General features: G+C 45.3%; 1 pseudogene; it reads right to left on the minus strand.

Annotated features, from left to right (window-relative positions):
* Window positions 1-17,038: 17,038 nt before the first annotated feature.
* On the minus strand, window positions 17,039-17,446 carry LOC122736417 (annotated as a pseudogene).
* Between the last annotated feature and the right edge of the window lie 3,251 nt (window positions 17,447-20,697).

Consider the following 20,697-nt stretch of genomic DNA (forward strand, 5'->3'; position numbering starts at 1 on the left):
TTCGGTCCATTTCATTCGCACTCATGGTTTTCTGGCTTTAATGGTCTGAACTGAAACATTGAGAGTAAGGGCATTTTTGATTTCTTCCCACGTATGCTGCCTTTCTGTCACCCCAGAAGACATAGGAGCGGCATTCACTCTACTTTCCTCATCAAACGCATCCCAGTGACGGTTTCAAGTAGGACTAGTTGGTAACCCTAGACTGCCCTCCCTCCCTTCCTCTCAGAAGTGTTTTCATTACACCAGCTGGGGCACTAACCCAATCAGTGGTATTGCCCAGGCCCAATCTGCCAGCATGTCAGAATTCCTGCCAGGCTTTCCCAGGGCACATGGAGTCCCCGTTCTATTTCACCCTGGTTGGCAGTCCCCTCCCCTTCCATTGTTCCACCCCACCTCAAGGGAAGGACAATGGCTCAGACTTTGAGGGTGACAGGATAGAATTTGAAAGTGAAGGGTTGGAATTTGAGGGGAAAATGGTTATTATTATCATTATTAATAATAATAATACTTAGGCATCATAATATTAGAGTAGACCCAGTCAGCATGTTTTTCAAATTTTAAAGCACCACAGAAATATCAGTTAATACTTTCATCATCATCATTCTCATTGTTATGTTTCCATTGGGTCAGTAGGGCAGATATTATGATGACAGACAGTCCTGGCCTCAGTTTGCCAAGGGGCTGGATTCCCCAAGTTCAAGACCTGTGTGTGGCCTAGAGAACAAAAGTGGGGAGGAGGGAGTGGGGGGAGAGAGAGGGGGGCAGAGAACAAGGTGGGAGACCATGGATGCCTTTTAGTTTTTGAAGGACCATCTTGTAGAAGAGGCTCTGACTTGCTCTGTTTGGCCCCAGGGGGCAGAACCAGGAGCACTGGGTCAATGTTGCAAAGAGGCCAATTAGACTGGATGTCAGGAAAAAATATCTAAACGATGAGAGCTGGACAGCAGAAGGAGTGGGCTGCCTCCGGAAGCATTGGGCTCCCCCTTCTTGGAGGCCTTAAAGCAGAGGCTAGAAGGCCACTTGTCAGTTATATCGTAGTGAGGATTTCTTTCATTGATGGGTTGGGTTGGATGGCTTCTGAAGTCTCTTCCATGTTTTAAATGTCACAATTCTAAGATTCTATGAAGACTATTTGTACTGTGTATGGGGGTCAGGTTCCCAGGATGAGTCACAAATTACAAAAACAATATTAATTGAGCAACTACTATGTGCGGAAGACTGGGCCAGTACTGAGGGAAGAGGGGATAAAGTTTAGATAAGACACAGTTTTATGTTACACGTGTAATGTCCGTGTGTATATTACATGCCACATGTGTATGTGATACATGTGTCATGTTTTATGTGTGGATGTATGTGTGTATGTGTACATAACATAAATATAAGACCCTTATGGATAGCTCTTTTAGGCAGCTAGATGGTACAGTGGAGAGAGCTCTGAGTTGGGAATCTTGCTGAGTTCAAATCTGGCCTCAGACACTGTGACGCTGGGCACTTCACTTCACCCTGTTTGCCTCAGTTTCCTCATCTGTCAAATGAGATGGAGAAACCAACCACTCCAGCATCTTTGCTAAGAAAACCCCCAGTGGGGTCACAAAGAGTTGGGCATGACTGAAACAACAGAACAACATATGGATTTTACAGTCTGGAGAGCCAAAAGTATATCCCTTCCCTCCTTTCTTCTTCTCTGTCTTCCTTCCCTCTATACCCCCCTCCCACCTTCATTCCTTCTTTCCACAACCATTTACTAAGCACCTACTGTGAGCAGAGTCCTGTGCTAGTCACTGGAGGAAGATACAAGGAGGCAAAGAATCCCTGCTCCCATATAGCTCACACTCTCATATAGGGACAAGCTCCCCAACACAGACAGTGATAATACATAAAGTTACCTAAATTCATCCCAGAGATTAAAAGAACATAGGGTGGGTGAGGGCTGAAGGGGAAGATGGTTGGTTACCAACTGGGGAATCAGAGAAGGCTTCCTGGAGAAGGTAGTATTTGAATTGGTTGTGATAGACATTGAGAATTTGTTTCTCAGATTTGTGTCATTCACATTTTTTTTGGTTTTGGGTTTTTTTTTGCAGGGCAATGGGGGTTAAGTGACTTGCCCAGGGTCACACAGCTAGTAAGTGTCAAGTGTCTGAGGCTGGATTTGAACTCAGGTCCTACTGAATCCAGGGCCAGTGCTCTTTCCACTGAACCACCTAGCTGCCCCCATGCCATTCACATTTGATGAGAATTCCATCTTTGCCTCTGGAGCACTCCTAGAAACCTCCTTCCTAGTTGATGTGGAATCATAAAGGCCTGTTTTTTGGGTCCCTCCAATCAGCCAGTTCTGGATTCACCTAATTGTACTATCTTCTAGCCCTCATCTTGTTCACATAGCAGTATGAATGGTGTATTCAGGTGCTTTACAGAATGTTAGGCAGAGTATGTCTACAGCATTCCCTTGATCTACCAATCTGGTTATCCTATCAAAAAAGGAAACACAGGTTAGCTTATATATGATGATCTGTTCTCTTTTTGGGGAGGGGGTTGTGAAATTAGTTTAATTTTACTCAAGCCTTGATTGATACCACCAAACTCCTCCAAGTACTCTCCTTTATAGAGGGCAGAAACAGAACTCTCAGCTCTCCATTTTGCTTCTGCTGCTCGCTGTGGTTTCTACTCCAGGGAACAAGATACCCTGATGCCAGGTGTTCCCTGGTGTCCCCACCCTCTATTTTCCTTTCTCCTTTTGTCTGTTGTCATCCCCTTTAGATTGTAAGCTCCTTGAAGGCAGGGACTATCTTTATTAATTGTATCTCCAGCACTTAGCACAGTGCCTGGCACATAGTAGGCTCAGAGTATGTCTAAATAGTAATTGTAGGGGCAGCTAGATGGCGCAGTGGATAGAGCACCGGCCCTGGAGTCAGGAGTACCTGAGTTCAAATCCGGCCTCAGACACTTAACACTTACTAGCTGTGTGACTCTGGGCAAGTCACTTAACCCCAATTGCCTCACTAAAAAAAAAAAATAGTAATTGTATCACTTTTGGACAGAAACTCTGAGGGTCTCCCCCCTTCCCCTTTTAGCTATCTTTTTTTTTTTACTAGGTAAAAGAGGCCTTCTGCCTTTCTTTGCCTCTTTTCTTAGCTAGCCTTAATCACTCAACAGGCATTGCCTCAGATAAACAGAGACCTGGGAGAGGCCTTAGCTTAAAAGGCCAAGGTATCCCACTCCACCTGGGGCCAGCTCCAGTCCTCCTGATATATATCTTGCCACTGGTCCCAGTTGGCTCTGGAGGAAATAGTGAGGTTGGTGACCTTGCACAGCCCTCCCTCACTTAAATCCAATTCACTGAAAGTCATGACATCACCTCCCAGAGGTCATAGTCCTCTAAGAAGGAAGGACATACAACAACATTGAATTTCAATTTATATGTCCTTTTTATGATGCCTTTTATTTCTTACACAAGTCATATCTCTCTCTCTCTCTCTCTCTCTCTCTCTCTCTCTCTCTCTCTCTCTCTCTCTCTGCGGGACAATGAGGGTTAAGTGACTTACCCAGGGTCACATAGCTAGTGAGTGTCAAGTGTCTCAAGCCAGATTTGAACTCAGGTCCTCCTGAATCCAAGGCCAGTGCTTTATCTCCTGTGCCACACAGCTGCCCCCTACAAGTCATCTCTTGATGGATTAACCCCTCCCTTCACCCCCACCCCCATGATGAGCCTTCTCTTGTGACAAAGAAAAATGTGGTTTTTTTCTTTAAGCAAAACCAAGTGACAGAGACCTCAAGTATGTAATGCAACATTCCATACCCATAGCCCCCCACCTTTCTAAATTGTTTCCTGACCAGTTTTTGTTCAAGCCATTCTGGCTCTCTGTGATTCTTCTTTTTCTACAAGTTCACTTATGATTAATTTAATAATGAAAGTTGAATTTTGTCAGGAACTGACCTATAGTTTGCAGACTCTAGTCTCTTTCCTTTTTTGAAAATAGGGACATTGGCCCTGCTCCAATCTGACTGTGCTATTCTCGTATTCCATGATCTTGTAAGAATGTTTTTGTTACAAAATACTTTTTGTATTTATATTACATTAATTTCCAAACTGATCCCTTCCCCCCTCCTCCCCAGTGAGCTGTCCTTTATAATAAAGATTTAAAAAGAAAGAAAAAAAGCTATTCAATAAAACAAGTAAACATATTACTACATATGTAAAATATACTATGCATATATTAATAATATAATTGTTATACTGACATTATATCCAATAGTTCACACCCATAGCTAGGTGGTGTAGTAGATAAAGTGCTGGGCCTGGGATCAGGAAGATCTGAGTTCAAATTCTACCTCAGACACTTATTAACTATGTGACCTTGGGCAAGTGACTTAACGTCTGTCTGCCTCAGTTTCAGTCTCTGCCTCAGTTGATATAGGGATAATAATAACACCTACCTCAAAGGGTTATTGGGAGGATCAAATGAGGCCTATTTGTAAAGTATTTTGCACAGGTCCGGATACATTGTAGGTTCTTTTCTTTTTTCTTTTCTTTTTTTTTTTTGCAGGGCAATGAGGGTTAAGTGACTTGCCCAGGGCCACACAGCTAGTAAGTGTCAAGTGTCTGAGGCCAGACCAGAACTCAGGTCCTCCTGAATCCAGGGCCAATGCTCTATCCACTGCGCCACCTAGCTGCCCCACTCGTAGGTTCTTAATAAATGCTCGTTCCTGCCACCTCACACCCCACCTTCAATGTAGGGAGACAGTGTCTTTTCCCAAGTCTTCTCTGGGTCTGAACTTGGTCACTGAGAATGATGAAACATTTGGCTTTATTTTTGTTGGCGTTCTTTCCATCTTTTAATGACCTTTAAAAGATCCTGGACCATGGCTCATTAGCTAACTGCCTGATTCTTCCAGGACCCTTTGACTCAGTTCACCTTGGCCTGGTAACTTAAACTCATCAGAAGCTGCTAAGTGCTCTTTCGCCATTCCCCTACATGAGTCATAATGAACAATTTGGGTAGCTGGAGCAAACTTCACCAGAAGCTTGCCAACAGCATGAAATATGCCCTAAAAGCAACTTCTGAAGACAAATGTAATTGGGAGGTAGGAGTGAGGAGAGACCCTGAGACCAGCTCAGTGCTGTGACTGTTGAGGCTGGGAAGGGAGTGCTAAGCTAGTCTGGGGAAGAGCCTATCTGGGGTAGGTGAGCAGGGGTAGCTTCCTATTTGAACTAATTATTCTTGCTAACTGTTGTTGTTGTTCAGTCCTGTCCAGCTCTTTGTGGCCCCATTTCAGGTTTTCTTGGCAAGGATACTGGAGTAATTTGCCATTTCCTTCTCCAGTTCATTTGACAGATGAGGAAACTGAAGCAAACGAGGTTAAGTGACTTGCTCAGAGTCACACAGCTAGTAAGTGTCTGAAGTCAGATGAACTCAGGAAGATAAGTCTTCCTGACTCTAGGTCCAGCACTCTATCTATTGAGGCACCTAGCTACTTATTTTTATTTATTTATTTTTTTTAGTGAGGCAATTGGGGTTAAGTGACTTGCCCAGGGTCACACAGTTAGTAAGTGTTAAGTGTCTGAGGCCGGATTTGAACTCAGGTAGTCCTGAATCCAGGGCCAGAGCTCTATCCACTGTGCCACCTAGCTGCCACCTAGCTGCCCCCTAGCTACTTATTTTTGCTAATTAGGTACTAAGTAAGGTCACTTGTTTCTTCAGCTGCTAGAGGGTAAGTGCTATCAATGCCTTTTAAACTTTGCTGCCCTGGGCTAAATCCCCAATTGCTACATGCTAGTTAATAATTTATACCCTGGGGGCAGCTAGGTGGCACAGTGGATAAAATACCGGCCCTGGATTTGGGAGGACCTGAATTCAAATTGGGCCTCAGACACTTGACACTTACTAGCTGTGTGACCCTGGGCAAGTCACTTAACCCTCATTCCTCTTATACACACATATACACACATATGCACGCACAAGTGCATGCCTGTTTCCCATGCTTGCTACACTTTCCCTCTTTATCACCAAATCCTAGCTTCCTTCAAGTCACAGCTAATCTTACCTTTTACAGAGAGCCTTTCCTGATCCTCCTCCTCCTCCTTTTTTTTTTTTTTGGCAGGGCAATGAGGGTTAAGTGACTTGCCCAGGGTCACCCAGCTAGTAAATGTCAAGTGTCTGAGGCCAAACTTGAACTCAGGTCCTCCTGAATCCAGGGCTTGTGCTTTATCCACTGCACCACCTAGCTGCCACCATGTATCCCATTCTAATGGTTATTCTATTTGGCAAACGAAACAAACAAATTAAGAGTCCAGCCTTCTCTCTGTCCTCAGTCATCGTTGTCTCATCCACCCTTGGCATTGGTCCTATCCCTTTTTTCAGACTCTTTTTTCCTCAGCATAGCTAAAAAAACAAACAAATAAACAAACAAACAACAAAACCCTCACCCTTAGCTTTCTCACCAGCCTTGAGTTCCTTCTCAGCTTTATTGCGGGTGACGCTTTGCTTAGAGGATCAGGTCCTGCTTTTGTATTCATCCAATCTCATCCAGCCCTTCACCCCTAGCATTTTGCTGTCTGCCCTGCAGGTACTCCCTTTCTCCCCACCTGGAACAATATCCTCCTGCCCTGATGAGCATCCTAGCGATCATGCTCCCTTCCCTGGAGGAGAGAATCCATTCAGCTTTGGCACTCTACCCTCAGGCTGAGCTGTCTAAGTGAATGAAAAACTCATCTAACCAGTTATATCTAGTTGGTCCCAGATAATGTCCTCCATTCTGGGTATCATGCCATCTTCCCCTGCCACTACAGTACACACCCAGATCAATTTCTCTTTCCTAGCCTCCACTCCCTTGTATGTGTTTTCTCTGATTAGAATGCAAGCTTCTTGGGGGCAGAGACTGCCTCAATTTTGTATTTATATCCCCAGTGCCCAACGCACTGTTGGTATGTAGCAGTCAATATACTTTTCCATTCATTCATCCATTCATCATCTTTTACCTGTCCTTGCTTCCATCTTCTGTGCATGTCTTTCTTCATCTTAAATTGGTTGATGGGTTCTCTGTGTAACCACACTGATCTCATCAGGCAATTCCATCTTTTCTTCCCTTTATCCTGGGAATTATTTTTCCTTGTGTCTTCAGAACTGTATGGTGGCACATCTCCCATCTCTCCTGGGCTGACTTCCCCTACAGAATTTCAGTCCACCGTATCTAGCCTACCTTTCTTCTAAACACTTTGAAATCTGGTCTCCTAAAATTTAGGGTGCAGGTCAGATCATGGTCACACTTTGTCTCCTTCACTATCATAAATTATAAGGTAGAGTGGTCACTTCTTCCTAAGGGTCACATCATTTTCAGTAACCAGTTCCTCTTTGTTGGTGAGAATCAGACTCAGAATGTTTCCCATATTGTTCTTTCCACCTTCCATCATGTTTCTAACTTAATGATTTAATTCTTTTCTTTTTTAATAAAAGTATTTTATTATTTTTCAGTTACATGTAGATAGCTTTCAGCATTTGTTTACATAAGATTTCAAATTTCAAATTTTTCTCCCTCCCTCCCCTCCCTCCCCCCCTCCCCTAGACAGCAGGCAATCCTATATAGGTTATATATATACACATATATACATACATAACGATATTAAATATATTTCTGCATCAGTCATGCTATAAGAGAAGAATCAGAGCAATAAGGAAAAACCTCAAAATAGAAAAACAACAGCACCAAAACCAAAAGAAATAGTATGGTTCAATCCGCATCCATATTCCATAGTTCTTTTTTTTCTTCTGGATTTGGAGAGCCTTTTCCATCATAAGTCCCCTGGAACTCTCTTGTACCATTGTATTGGTGAGAAGAATCCAGTCCATTAATGATTTCATTCTTGAGAGTTTTGCATCTCTCATGGGCCTTGCTTGCCCTTTCCACCATGCAATGTTACTTATCCATCCTCAAAATCCTTTGAAATATGCTCTCCTTGAATTTCAGATGCTCATTAGACACCGGGCTTTCATGTCCATGATAAATTCTAAGATGGGGCAGCTAGGTGGCATAGTGGATAAAGCACTGACCCTGAAGTTGAGAGGACCTGAGTTCAAATCTCACTTCAGACATTTACTAGCTATATGACCCTAGGCAAGTCACTTAACCTCAATTGCCTTAAACATCTGGAGTCTTCTCCAGTCATCCTGATATATATATCTTGCCACTGGACCCAAATGGCTCTGGAGGAGAGAGTAAGGCTGGTGACCTCGCACAGCCCTCCCTCACTTAAATCCAATTCACTGCAAGTCATGACATAACCTTCCCGATGCCATGGTCCTCTTTGAGAATGAAGGACAAACAAAAACAAATTCTAAGGTGGAATGGTTACTTCTGTGAGAATTCTCATGATTTTGATTTCAGTAACTAGCTTCTCCTTGTTAGCCATACAAAATGATCATTAAAGCAAGTAAAAAATATAGATGCTGGGTAGGTGTGTTGGCCCCTATAGTCCCTGCTACTGGGGAGGCTGGGGCTGCTGGATCACTTGAACTCGGTAGTTCTGAGTTGCAACAGCACTAAAGCAAATCAGTCTTGTCTATACTATCAGGTCCTAGTATTTGGAATCCCCAGGAGCAGGATGCCACCAGGCTACCTAAGGAAGGACAAAGCAGCCCAGGTCCAAAATGGAGCTGGTCAAAGCTTCTATGCTGATCAGTGGTGAGACAAGTCCATGAGCTTCCACTGCACTTTCCAGCCTGAGGGATGGAGGGAGGAGGTGGATGAGGAAGAAGAGGAAGAGGAGAAATCAGCCACAGATTGAAGTTACCCATAATGACTGTGTCAGGCTCCCATGGGTGTTTTATGATCTGTTTCCCAGTTGGTTAGCACCAACGAGGAAGGCAGTGCAAGAATTACTGCTCCATTTTTTTTTCAGGGCAATGAGGGTTAAATGACTTGCCCAGGGTCACACAGCTAGTAAGTGTCAAGTATCTGAGGCTGGATTTGAACTCAGGTCCTCCTGAATTCAGGGCCAGTGCTTTATCACTGTACCACCTAGCTGCCCTACTGCTCCATTTTTTACAGGAGAGGAAACTAAGGCCCACCAAAGTAAAATGACTTGTCCAAAGTCATACAACCAGGCAGTATCAGACCAAGACAGGAAGGAATGTGGTTCTTCAACTCCAACTACCTGGCTCTTTCCCCCATGCTAGGCCACCCTCTGTTAAACTTGACTCTTGCCTAGTCCCCTCTGGGGCTGCTCCCCTCAGTGGTCTTTGCAGCATAAGCTGATGCCAAGGCATCAGGGAGGTGCCTTGTGACTACTGCTGTCATCCTTCTGAGCCTCGGTTTAGTTCACAAGTCAAAGAAACGTGGAGAGAGAGGTCAGAGAGCTGGAGGGGGCAGTCGCTCCAATGCCTCAAGCCTATGATCTCTGCCTGCTTCGATATTTCTCAACCCGTACTCAAGTGAGATACCACCTCCTCCATGAAGCCTTTTCTGATGCCTTTGTTTAAGAATTGTCTTGCAAGTTAAGGCTTCCCCCTTTACCATAAGACTATAAATAAAAACTTATTTTATCCTTAGAAAAAAAGAGAGAGAGAGAACAAAAAGAAGGTCCAGAGAGCTAAAGGAACTTTTCCAGAGTCACACAGTGGGTGGGGGATTTGAACCCAGGTTCGTCTGATGCCAAGTCCAGGGCTCTTTCCTCTGTACCACCTTGATCCCTCATCACCCACCCCCTGCTTACAAGTCGGCCACTTCAAGCTCTGCCTGCCCCCCACACCCCCTCTAAGGGGCCTCTTGTCATGGTGGGCATGTACCCAGATAAGCCTGGGCACAAAGGGGTCATGGCAACAGGATAGTCAGCCCCTGGACTCCCCACTGCTCTTGTGGTAAGGGAATTTACAGGCTGGGGTGTTAATAGCCTTGGGAAAGGGGCTCAGGAGTGGCCCTCACTGCTTCGTGATTTCCTCTTTCCCTGCAGGGGATTCAGTTTCCTTTCCCTTCTTCTGAATTTCCCCTGCTGTGCCACCCACTCCTTCTCCCTGGGGCTCAGAACTCCCCCTCACACCCACTGTGCTTTTTAACTAGTTCATAGGATATCATCTCTCTTGTATCCCCACAAAACCCTGGAGATAGATGGGGGCTGGAATTACTCTTCTCATTTCAGAGATAAGGAAATAGAGACCTGTTTCCTCAACTCTACAAAATAGAGAAATAAGGGGTGGGGTGTGTGGGGGGTTGTACTAGATGAACTCTAAATATTATGCTCTCTGTTGACATCTTTGTCTTCCTTCAATGTCTCCCCTGATCTGCCCAGCTGAAAGTGATCTCCCTTCCTCAAATTGTCCTACAGAACTTTGTCAGACTCTACTTTGTGGTAAGGGGAGGCTGAGCAGGCCAGTTCTTAATAGGACCCCAGAATCAAAGACTTGGGGCTAGAAGGGGTTTCAGAAGTCCTCAGTTCCAACCCTTTCGATTTACAGATGAAGCTTAGGCCAGAGAGGTGATGTCACCTATCTACTAATACCCAAGTAATAATGATGGTGTTGGTGGTGGTGGTGGTGGTGGTGGTGGTGGTGGTGGTGGTGGTGGTGGTGGTGGTAGTAGTAGTAGTAGTAGTAGTAGTAGCAGTAAACATTTATATAGCACTTACTATGTTCAGATCACTAGGCCAAGCACCTTACAGTTATTATCTCATTTGTTCCTAGGAGATAGGTGCTATTATTATCCCCATTCATCGATGAAGAAACCGAAACAAATAGTAGTTGTCCCTTGCCCAGGGTCCCACAGCTAGGAAGTGACACTGGATTTGAGCTCAGGATTTCAAATTCCTGACTCCAGACCCAGGGCCGTATCCATTTTGTCACCTAGTAAGTGGCAGAGCCAGAGTTGGGAGGAACATTGTACCATGCAGCTCCCTGCCCGACCCCTACCCCCTACCACCCAGAGCAGAAAAAGTATTCTGCTCTTGCTTCAAGACACTACAGGTCACTTCCCGTGGCATTAGACTTGGGGTGGACACCTCACCAACTGGGCTTCAGAGATTGGGACTTCCTCCTGCTGCTTGTTCTCCAGAGACCCAGAAACCTAGACTAGAGTTAGAGGTGCCCACAATTCTCTAGTTCTATCAAAAGTGAGCTGTGAAAGGTGGTCCCCTTTCTTTTGGACCACTTGAGGAGTCCAGAGTTACGTTACGTCATGGGATCCTGGACTCAAGGGAGCCTGACTTGAGGCACCATCATCTTTTTGTCACAGAATCATCGACATTAGTCCATGCTCCCACTTCATTCTAGAGATGAGGAAACTGAGGCCTGAAGAGAAAATGACTTGCCCAAGGACATAGAAGAAGACAGATGCAATGATGTGATTTGAATCAAGGTCTAGGGCTCTTTCCTACCCTATTGCTGCCTCACTCAACCTTACCCAGGAGTGGGTGGAAAGGGGGAGATTTCTAGACAGAGGATACCAAGGTCTTAACTGACAAAGTGGTGCCTGGACCAGTAATAAGCATTCCCAAAATCAATTAAGAGAGACAGCCTGGTGTAATAGTCAGGGGATTGACCTGAGAGTCAGGAGGATCTGGACTCCAAGGTTACCCTGACATGTACTAGTTGCCTCTGGCCAAGCCTCTCTCTTAAACCTCCAAGTACTTCCTACACATCTCTCTTAGATGATAACTTACAGACAACCCTTATAGAAATGACAGAGCAGGAACTGCCCCTCCCCCCAATGACAATGGCTTACATTTATATAATATTTTTGCTTTACAAAGCAATTTATATGTATTATCTCATTTGATTTAAAAAAAAAAAACAACAACCAAAAAACAAACCATCATCCAAGGACTACATTAGACCCTCCCTGCTGGGACAGAGAGGGACCAGTGCAACTGAATGGGGCAAATTTCTCTCCCCCCCCCCAAGAAACTACTCAGGTCCTCTCAAACTGAACTGCTTCATGCAGGAAGCCTGTAATATTTGTTTTGAAGTCTGAGAACCTGGGTTGGAATCCTTCCCTGTTCAGCAGCCTGCTTAGTTGTGGCACCATGAGCCAGTTCCCTCACCTCAGTGTCCTTCAGTTTCTTGATCTGTAAAATGGGAAGATAACAAATGTGATACTCTGGCAGGGCTGTTTGAAAAGAGCTATGTGAACCTTAAAAGCAGGACAGAAATGGGAGCTGCTCTGGCCTCATATTAGGCTACTTTTGATCCTACCCAACGTAGGGACCCATCCTGGCCGACAAGGGCCTCCAATCTGAGGTTGGCCAGGATTCAGTCCAGCCCCAAAGCTAGGCAGGAATTGTACCAGCATCCAGGAGGTCAGGGGTGGCAAAATCGTCTGGGGCTCACCAGCAGTCGACTCCCTTTCAGACTTGGGAAGAGATGGAGGGGCGTGAAGACAGTACAGAGAATCATCCATCCATACGCCCAGCCTGCGATCTTTACAGGGTCTCCCACTCTCCTGGGGTCCCCCCACTCCCTCCCCCTTCTCACTCCCCCTTAAGAACGGCCGTCCCCCCTGGCAGGGCATGCGGGAAGGGGCTGGGCTGCCCGGCAGGCAAGGGAAGGAGCCGGCTTGTCTGCTATCGACCCGTTCGCTGCCTCGTGGCGAGGCTTTTAAATCTGCCCGCCCCTTTCCCTTGGCGCTGGGGAGAATTCCCCGGCCCCCAAACAGGCGTGGAGGAAAAGAGACTCGGGGCTTCCCTCCCACCCCACCCCCACCCCCTTCGGAAGGAAAGAGAGCACAGGAAACGAGGAGGGAGGAAGGCAGCAGGAGAAAGAAAGGGAAAAACAACACAGCCAGGACTGGTAAGGTCTAGAGTGAAAAGCTGTCCCCGCTGCCAGGACAGGGGTTCGAAACCCTGTTCTCCTCCTACCTACTGTGACCCTGAGTGAGGCATTTGACTTCTCTGGGGTCAGTTTCCCTGTCTGTAAAATGGGGATGATAATCCTTCCTAATAGAGTTGTAGCTTTAAAATAGCCGTTTATTCAATTAGACAAAGCAGACATTTGTCACTGAATTCCACTTAATGAATTCATTAAATGCCTACTGCACTACTACAGGGCACTGTGCTAGGTGCTTAAGATGGAAACACAAAACCCAAACAGGTCCTTCTCACAAGGAGTTTACATTTGGGGGATATAACCCCTAATCACTAGTAAAACTCCCTTCCTTCCCCCAATTCACACTTGCAATAGCAGCTGAGTCCTCAGAGTGTGGAGCAGGAATTACCAGTACTGTACTTCATGAGCCCCTACCAGTGTACCAGAATCAACATGAGTCAGCCAGACTTGTTAGCTTTTAGAAAAGGGTATTTATTGACTAAAGTGGTATAATAAGAATAATAGATACAAAATGTCTTCCACCCCAAGTATAGGGCACACTCTCCCACAAGTGCACATAGGTTGGTCAATGAGGGAGTGGATTCTTAAAACATAGAAAACACCTATGCCCAAAGCACAAATTTACAACTCTTGGTTACTGAAAGTACTTTCTTGAGTCCATAGTGTCATCATTCCTTTCTGGTGCAAGGGGTGTTCCTTAAATCTTCTTTCTATCTATCTATCTATCTATCTATCTATCTATCTATCTATCTATCTATCTATCTATCTATCTATCTATCTGTCTGTCTGTTTGTCTGTCTGTCTTTGTCCTTGTTTGCCCATTTTTGTTCTTGACACATCCCACTCTGCTTCTGGTTCGATGCATTGACTCCTACTACAATAAGAGTCAGTAGGGGAGGAGGGAGTATAACACTTAATCTGGGATCTCCTCTATCTCCCCTCAGCTGCCCTTTCAAGAAGACACAAAGGTCTGCTTCCTCAAGGCACTCCTAGTCTGGAGTTCTCCAATTTCATACTGGATGTCTCAGACTGGATGTCCCATAAACATCTTAAACCAAACTCATCTTTCCCACTAAACCCTCCCTTTTTCCTAACTTTCCCATTACTGTTTTTGTTGTTGTTTGGTGTGGTATTTTTTTGTTCTTTTTGTTTTTGTTTGTTTTTCGAGGGACAATGAGGGTTAAGTGACTTGCCCAGGGTCACACAACTAGCGTTAAGTGTCTGAGGCTGGATTGGAACTCAGGTCCTCCTCAATCCAGGACCACTGCTTTATTCACTGTGCCACCTAGCTGTTCCCAACCCCCCCCCCTTACTGTTGAAGATATCACCATCCTCCTAGGCTCAGAAGCTGTGTCACCCTTGACTCCTCACTCTCTCTCACCTCCAACCCCATAATCCAATCTGTTGCCAAATCCTATCAATTCTACTTTCACATCATCTCTCATACATGCCCATTTCTCTCCTCTGATACTGCCACACTCTGGTACAAGCCTTCATCACATCACACCAGGACTATTTGTAATAACATGCTGTTTGGTCTATGTGCCTGCCACAAGTCTTTCCCCCACTCTGGTTTATTCTTTTCTGGACCATCAAAGTGACCTTCCTAAACTGTAGGCCTGACTATGTCACCTCCCACCTCCTCAATAAACTCCAGTGGTTCCGTATGCCCTCTCTTCATCTTGTAAAGCCCTTTGCAACCTGCCCACCCCTCCCCCTACTTTTCCAGTCTTCTTACCTTACATCTCCCATACCCACATACTTTGGGATTCAGTGATGCTAGCCTCCTTGCTGTTCCTTGAACAAGAAACTATACTGAAAAGTGCTTGAAGGAGGCTTATGTATAAAAAGCCTGGAAAGGTAGATTATGGCCAGATTGCGAATATCTTTAAATGTCAAACAGAGGCGTTTCTATTTGCTCCTAGAGGTAATAGGAAGCTTCTGGAGTTTGTTGGGTTTTTTTTAGAAGGAAAGTAACATATTTGTGAATAAAAATGTTCATTCCCTGATGATGAGCCTTTCTGAACTTACAGTAACCAGCTTGGTTCTCATAGTCTCTGGGTTGTGTTTGAATCCCTTCCATTCTTGGTAGGACCTGCCTTAGCTTGTGTTCTTCTGGAAGGTCTTTTGAGAGCCTGGGGTCACAATAAGATGCCAAAGAAAGATTTGGGTAGAGGGCCTACCTGACATGCTCCAAGTATCCCCTTGTCTCCTTTTTTCCTCCTCCTTTTTAATTTTCTCTTCCTCCTGATATTTCCCAGGATCCATCACTGGTGACAGACCAGATGGAGAACATGCTGGCCCCTAGGGAAGACTTTCTCCATATGGCTGCCCTGGCAACTCCCTCTTCTCCTAGGGGCCAGGCTGGGCTTAGGAAGGCAGTATTCCTGACATGATAAGGAGATCCTATCTGACAGATCAGAGGACCTCCTGCTCTATCCTTAGTCTTGGGGTTAGGAAATTTTGATGCTTCTATGTGGAGGTAGCCTCAGGACTTAGCACAGTGCCTGACACATAGTAGGTAACTTACTTCATTGAATGACAGCAAAGCCGCCTTATCTTTAGAGGAACACATGTGACAAACCTGTTGACAACCTTCCCCAGGGATTGGGGCAGCAATGGAGGAAACAGCGCTCCTTGTTAAACAAGTGTGACACCCTGGTTTCATCTTCTTCCTAGCAGAGAGGTCAGGCCAGCCTTCCAGTGGACGATGGTGCTGGGAAGGGCTTAACAGGCCCCAAACTGAGCTCTAGACCTGTTTTCTCACTTTTTTATTCCTATTGCTGGGACCACAAAACTCCCAGGCACACAGGCTGAAAAGGGCACAAAATCTGTTAGAGAGCCATCTGGGAGACTCCTCTCCCTGCCTTACCTTTCTTGGCCAATTAGGAGGTAAGGCCTGTTATTTAAAAGCATCTCTCTTCATTTGGCCCTTGTCCCTATTTCCACTGTCTGGCCTCTGGTTAGAATAGCCATCCAGGGGCAGCTAGGTGGTGCAGTGGATAGAGCCCCGGCCCTGGAGTCAGGAGTACCTGAGTTCAAATCCGGCCTCAGACACTTAACACTTACTAGCTGTGTGACCCTGGGCAAGTCACTTAACCCCCATTGCCTCACTTAAAAAAAAAAAAAAAGAGTAGCCATCCAATTGAAATTCTCATCTTGAGTTTTTCCCTTCTCTAATTAATCCATAATAATTTGTGGCCATAATAATTTTTTAAACATTCCACGGTGAGATCACATTACTCCTCCACTCAAAAATCTTCATTGGCTCCCCATTACTGATCAAGTAGAGCTAAGTAGATGGATAGATAGATAGACAGATAGATCCATCGATCATTCATTAAATGCTAACCAAGTTCTAAATTCTGGAGATGCAAATACAAGCAAGATAGTCTCTGCTCCCAAGGAGATTACGTTTTAATGTGGGGAAACTACACAAAAAGGTGTTAAAAAGGGTAGGGGGGATGGCTGGAGTTGGTCGTAAAGTCCCATGAGTGCTTGGTTCCAAATAAGACAAGGCAGAAATCCACTCACAAACTCACCGATCAGAGCCAGTGCACCTGGGGGCAGAGTATAAATTACTTATCCTGTGATTCAAGGCCCCTCACACTCAGGCTCCAATTTATTTTTCCAGCTGTATTTTATATTCCTAATTCCAGCTAAGCTGCACTAACAGGCCACCTCTACACTCTTACATCTCTGCCTTTTTTCCACATCGGCCTCTGGGCCAACAGACACACATGCCCAGGCCCTTGTCTCTACCTTTGGAAATTTCGCTCTCCTTTTAAAGGCTCAACTCAAGTGCTAGTTCCTCCATAAAGCTTTACTGGACCCTAAGGCTGAAAGCCATTTCCCCCTCCTCCAATTTTTCATGTTACTTTGAGAGAAACAATGTGGTGGAGTAGACAAAGGGAGGACTCACTTTAAAGACACAAAGATCTAGGTTTATCTTCAAACCGGTACTGGACACTTACTACTAGCTGCGTGGATGGCCATGAGAAAATCCCTTAACACTCAGAGGCAGGTAAATGCCCAAGTGGATAGAGTATTGGTCCTGGAATCAGGAAGACCCAAGTTCAAATTTGGCCTCAGACATTTTACTGGCTGTATGACCTTGGGCAAGTCACCTAACCTCGGACTGCCTCAGATTCTTCATCTGTAATAATAAAGTACAATAATAGAACATACCCAGGACGGTTGTGAGAATCACATGAGATAATATTTGTTTTTGGTTTTTTGCAAAAAATGTGTAATTTTATTCAATCAGTTTTCATATTCTAGATCCTTGAGGGATACAGCATCAGTCGGATCCTGTGTCCAATGGCCTTGGCAGGATGATTGCTTCTGAACTTGGCCCAAACCATTCCACTATTACCATGAGCCTGAGTAACTTTCCCCCAGATCACTCTTGTTCTGTTGAGTTTCCCACCAGGAGTCACTGTATCGTTTTTTGCCTTGTATACATAAGCACATTTCTTGCCCAAATAGAATTCAGTTTCATCCCGAGCATAGACTCCTTCAATTTTCAAAAGAGCTGTATGTTCCCTTTGGTTTTGCAGGCCTCATTTGTAGCCAGCAAAAATGGCCTTGGACCACAGTCTTCCAGACATTTTGCTGTTCTAGAAGTCCTGTTTCCAGGAGGCCTCTGAGGCTTCAAGCTGGAGGAAAAAGGTGAGATAATATTTGTAAAGCATTTATAGCATAGTGCCTGACACATAGAAAGTATAAATTCTTATTCCCTTTCTTCCCTTAACCTCTCCTTTAACCCCCACCAAAATCCTCTAAGACAACAAGTTACAGATGAGTTGCCAATCTCCATTGGTAGAGGGAGTTTCCATATTGGAAGTTCCTTATACAGATGAACTCTCAGGTCCCTTCCAAACAACAGTAACCAAAAACATATTTATACTTCTCTTTGTCACTTACCCCAATCTGCCTTGTATCACAGTTATTATCTAAGTGTCTTGTCCTCTAAATTAGATATCCCTCCAGGCCTAGGATTGTATCTCATTTCATTATTCTATCCTAAATGCCCAGTTTAGGACCTACGGCTCTGAATCCATGCCAGTCTTTCTTTGTATATCCAGGGCTTAGCCCTGAAACACAGTAGATACTAAATCAATGTTTGTTGACATGGTGGAATGGAATTTTACAGAGTGCAACCTCAGGCCCCTGGGGAAATGTGGTGCCTCAATTTTCCCTGCAGGGAAGTGGGACCAAGACCTCTTCGGCCCAGGCTTCCTTTTTCTACCATCAGGGATAAAGTGCTTGGAGATCTCCCAGAAGAGCGAGGCTGGGGCTAAGGGGCCACTATATTTGCTCTCGGGGTGGTAAAGATTCCCGGCCCCACTCTAAGGAGAAAATGGAGCCAGAGGGAAAGTACTGGGCGTCTCTCTGACCGGGAGTCTGGAAGCAGTTTCTTCCCATTGCCTTCCCCAGCTACCCGGTGACTAGTCCTGCACCGTTGCTACTGATAAACATTTGCCTCCCTCGGGTTCCTGATGAAGGAACTTATTAAAAACCCCAGCAACTGTCCAGCCAGGAATGAGAGGCAACGTGCAAAGAGGCTCGGATCCCAAGAAAGGAGACTTTGGGTTCAAACTCCAGCTCAGCTTCTTACTGGCTGTGTGACCTTAAGGAAATCTCTCTTCCTCTCTGAGCCTCAGTTTCCTTCTCTGTAAAATGAAGGACAAGATGATTTTTAAGGTCCCTTGTAGCTCGAAATCCAAAGGATGCTCTAAAGAGCTTGATCTATCAAATGATACCCACCCCCACCCCATTCCTTAATTAAGCTGGGAAGAGCCTTGAATACCAAGTAAGAGGACTGGATGGGATCTGAACCTTGACTCTGCTGCTTCCTGACCTGTGTGACCTTGGGTAAGTCCCCTCTTCTCTCTGGGCCTCAATTTCTTATTCTGTAAAATGGGGGAGGGGGTTGGGGCTCCATATGAGCTCTGAGGTTTCTGCCTAGGGTCCTGGGGTCTATGACCGCACCTTTCCAGCCCTAGTGCAGACCCTGCCCCCCATAACCCCTTCCACGAATTCTGCCTCAAGGCTGGCAGCAGCTTGGCTGTTTATAGAACGAGCCTGGGGTGTTGGCAAGTTTAAAACGCTCATTAAGGCCGGAGTTATTTTTATAGATTAAATTTCCTGCTTCTTTGCTTTCCCCACCCTCTCTGGCCCTCCCCCTTTTCCTCCCGCCGTATTTATTTGAGTTAGGGAAATAATGAGGTCCCTGAGGTCAGAACAACAGAACTTCGTTCTAATCAAAGTATTGCTGTGGAATTAAAAAATATAGAGATATCTCTGTGTGTGTGTGTGTGTGTGTGTGTGTGTGTGTGTGTGTGTGTGTGTGTATACTGTAGCTAGCCAGCTAGCTTCCTTCCTTCTTCCTCCTCACCCTCCCCAATACCCCCACCCCCCAAAAAAATTACCATCACACAATATCTGGGGTTTTTTTTTTAAGCTACCACTGGCCAGTTTCTGCAGTAGGAATATAATTAGGCTAGGCTTGGGGATTTGTTTTTTGGTTTTGTTATTTTGCCTGTTTTGTTTTGTTTTCTCCAGAAAAATTTCTGGAAAAGGAGAGTAGGATTGAGGGATGTTCCCATCTCTTGCAGTGGGGGAGCTAGGAGGACTACTGCATTTCTCCTTCCATGCTCTGTTCCAGACTCTCTGGAACGAGGCTTGCCAAGCCCCCAGGATGTCTCTGGAGCTGAGGAGTGAAGGAAAAGCTCAGGCTCAGGGAATCCATCAATCATCATAGAATGGAAAAGTTTGCCTAGCTGGAAAGGACCTGAAGAGACCTCTCTGAACTTCAACTGTCCTCATCTGTAAAATGGGACCAAGGATCTATTCAGCTATGTAGAGCTGTTTTGTAGAAAGCACTTTGGTAACCTTCAAGGCCTAAAGTGAGCCAGTGGTGATAGGTCATTGTCATGACCTCAGTCAAGTCTTTGGTTGGTAGTCAGGTCTACCAACATGTCTGTGCCTCGGGACCCTGACACTTTTAGGCACTAGAGCAGGGCTTCTTAGACTCCACTTGGGACCTCTTTTCACCAGAGACCTCGGGTATCTAGGTATATAATTTAGGTATATATAACCTTTTACTGTTTCCAAATTTTTCACAACCCCCACACTCAGTTACTTGACCCCATATGGGGTCTCAACCCACAGTTTAAGAACCTTTGCACTAGAGAAATGAGAGTCATTGTTCTTTAGCTCTAGTGGGGCTGCTTTGTCTAGGGACAGAACTGGGGAAGGATTAAAGAGGCCCCCCTTCTTAGCCAGGTGTCTATGGACAGGCTGCTTCACTACTGGCCTCAATTTTCTCATAGGAGGGGAAACAGGATAGAACAGCAGACCCCCCAAAATGGTAGTCCTCTTCTCTTTGGGGACTGCCAGCCCAGAGCCTCACTCTGCCATCCTCAGTAGGGACCTACTGAGGCAACTGCATGGGAAGTGAGTGGGATCACTCTCTCGAATGCCCTTGGATGCCCCTCTCAGGCTACCTTCGAACCCACACCTCCAATGACCATGTGCTAAGATGGGCATTTGGGGGATAGAGATTTAGAAAAGAGATCTCTCACCCCCTCCTTGCTACATTCTTCAAGAGGTACAAGTCAGACCTCAAAAGCATCCTCCAGAACTGAGTTGTTCCTCTTTGGGTGGCTCTTTTCTCAGCTCTCTGAGTGACTAGTGATAACTCACACTCAGAAAACTCCCCGGTTTTATCAGGGACTCCCCCATTCCACGTCCTCTACATGTAAATGTCCCCCTGAGCAGACTTTGAGTTATACGGAGGTGTGGAAACACCAAGGCCCTGGTCTGTACTAACAGTTCTGAATCGATCACATTTCTATAGCATTTTAGAGACCTGTGCTCACCACAA

The sequence above is a fragment of the Dromiciops gliroides genome, chromosome 1, assembly GCF_019393635.1.
Source record: "Dromiciops gliroides isolate mDroGli1 chromosome 1, mDroGli1.pri, whole genome shotgun sequence".
In the NCBI taxonomy this organism is placed as follows: domain Eukaryota; kingdom Metazoa; phylum Chordata; class Mammalia; order Microbiotheria; family Microbiotheriidae; genus Dromiciops; species Dromiciops gliroides.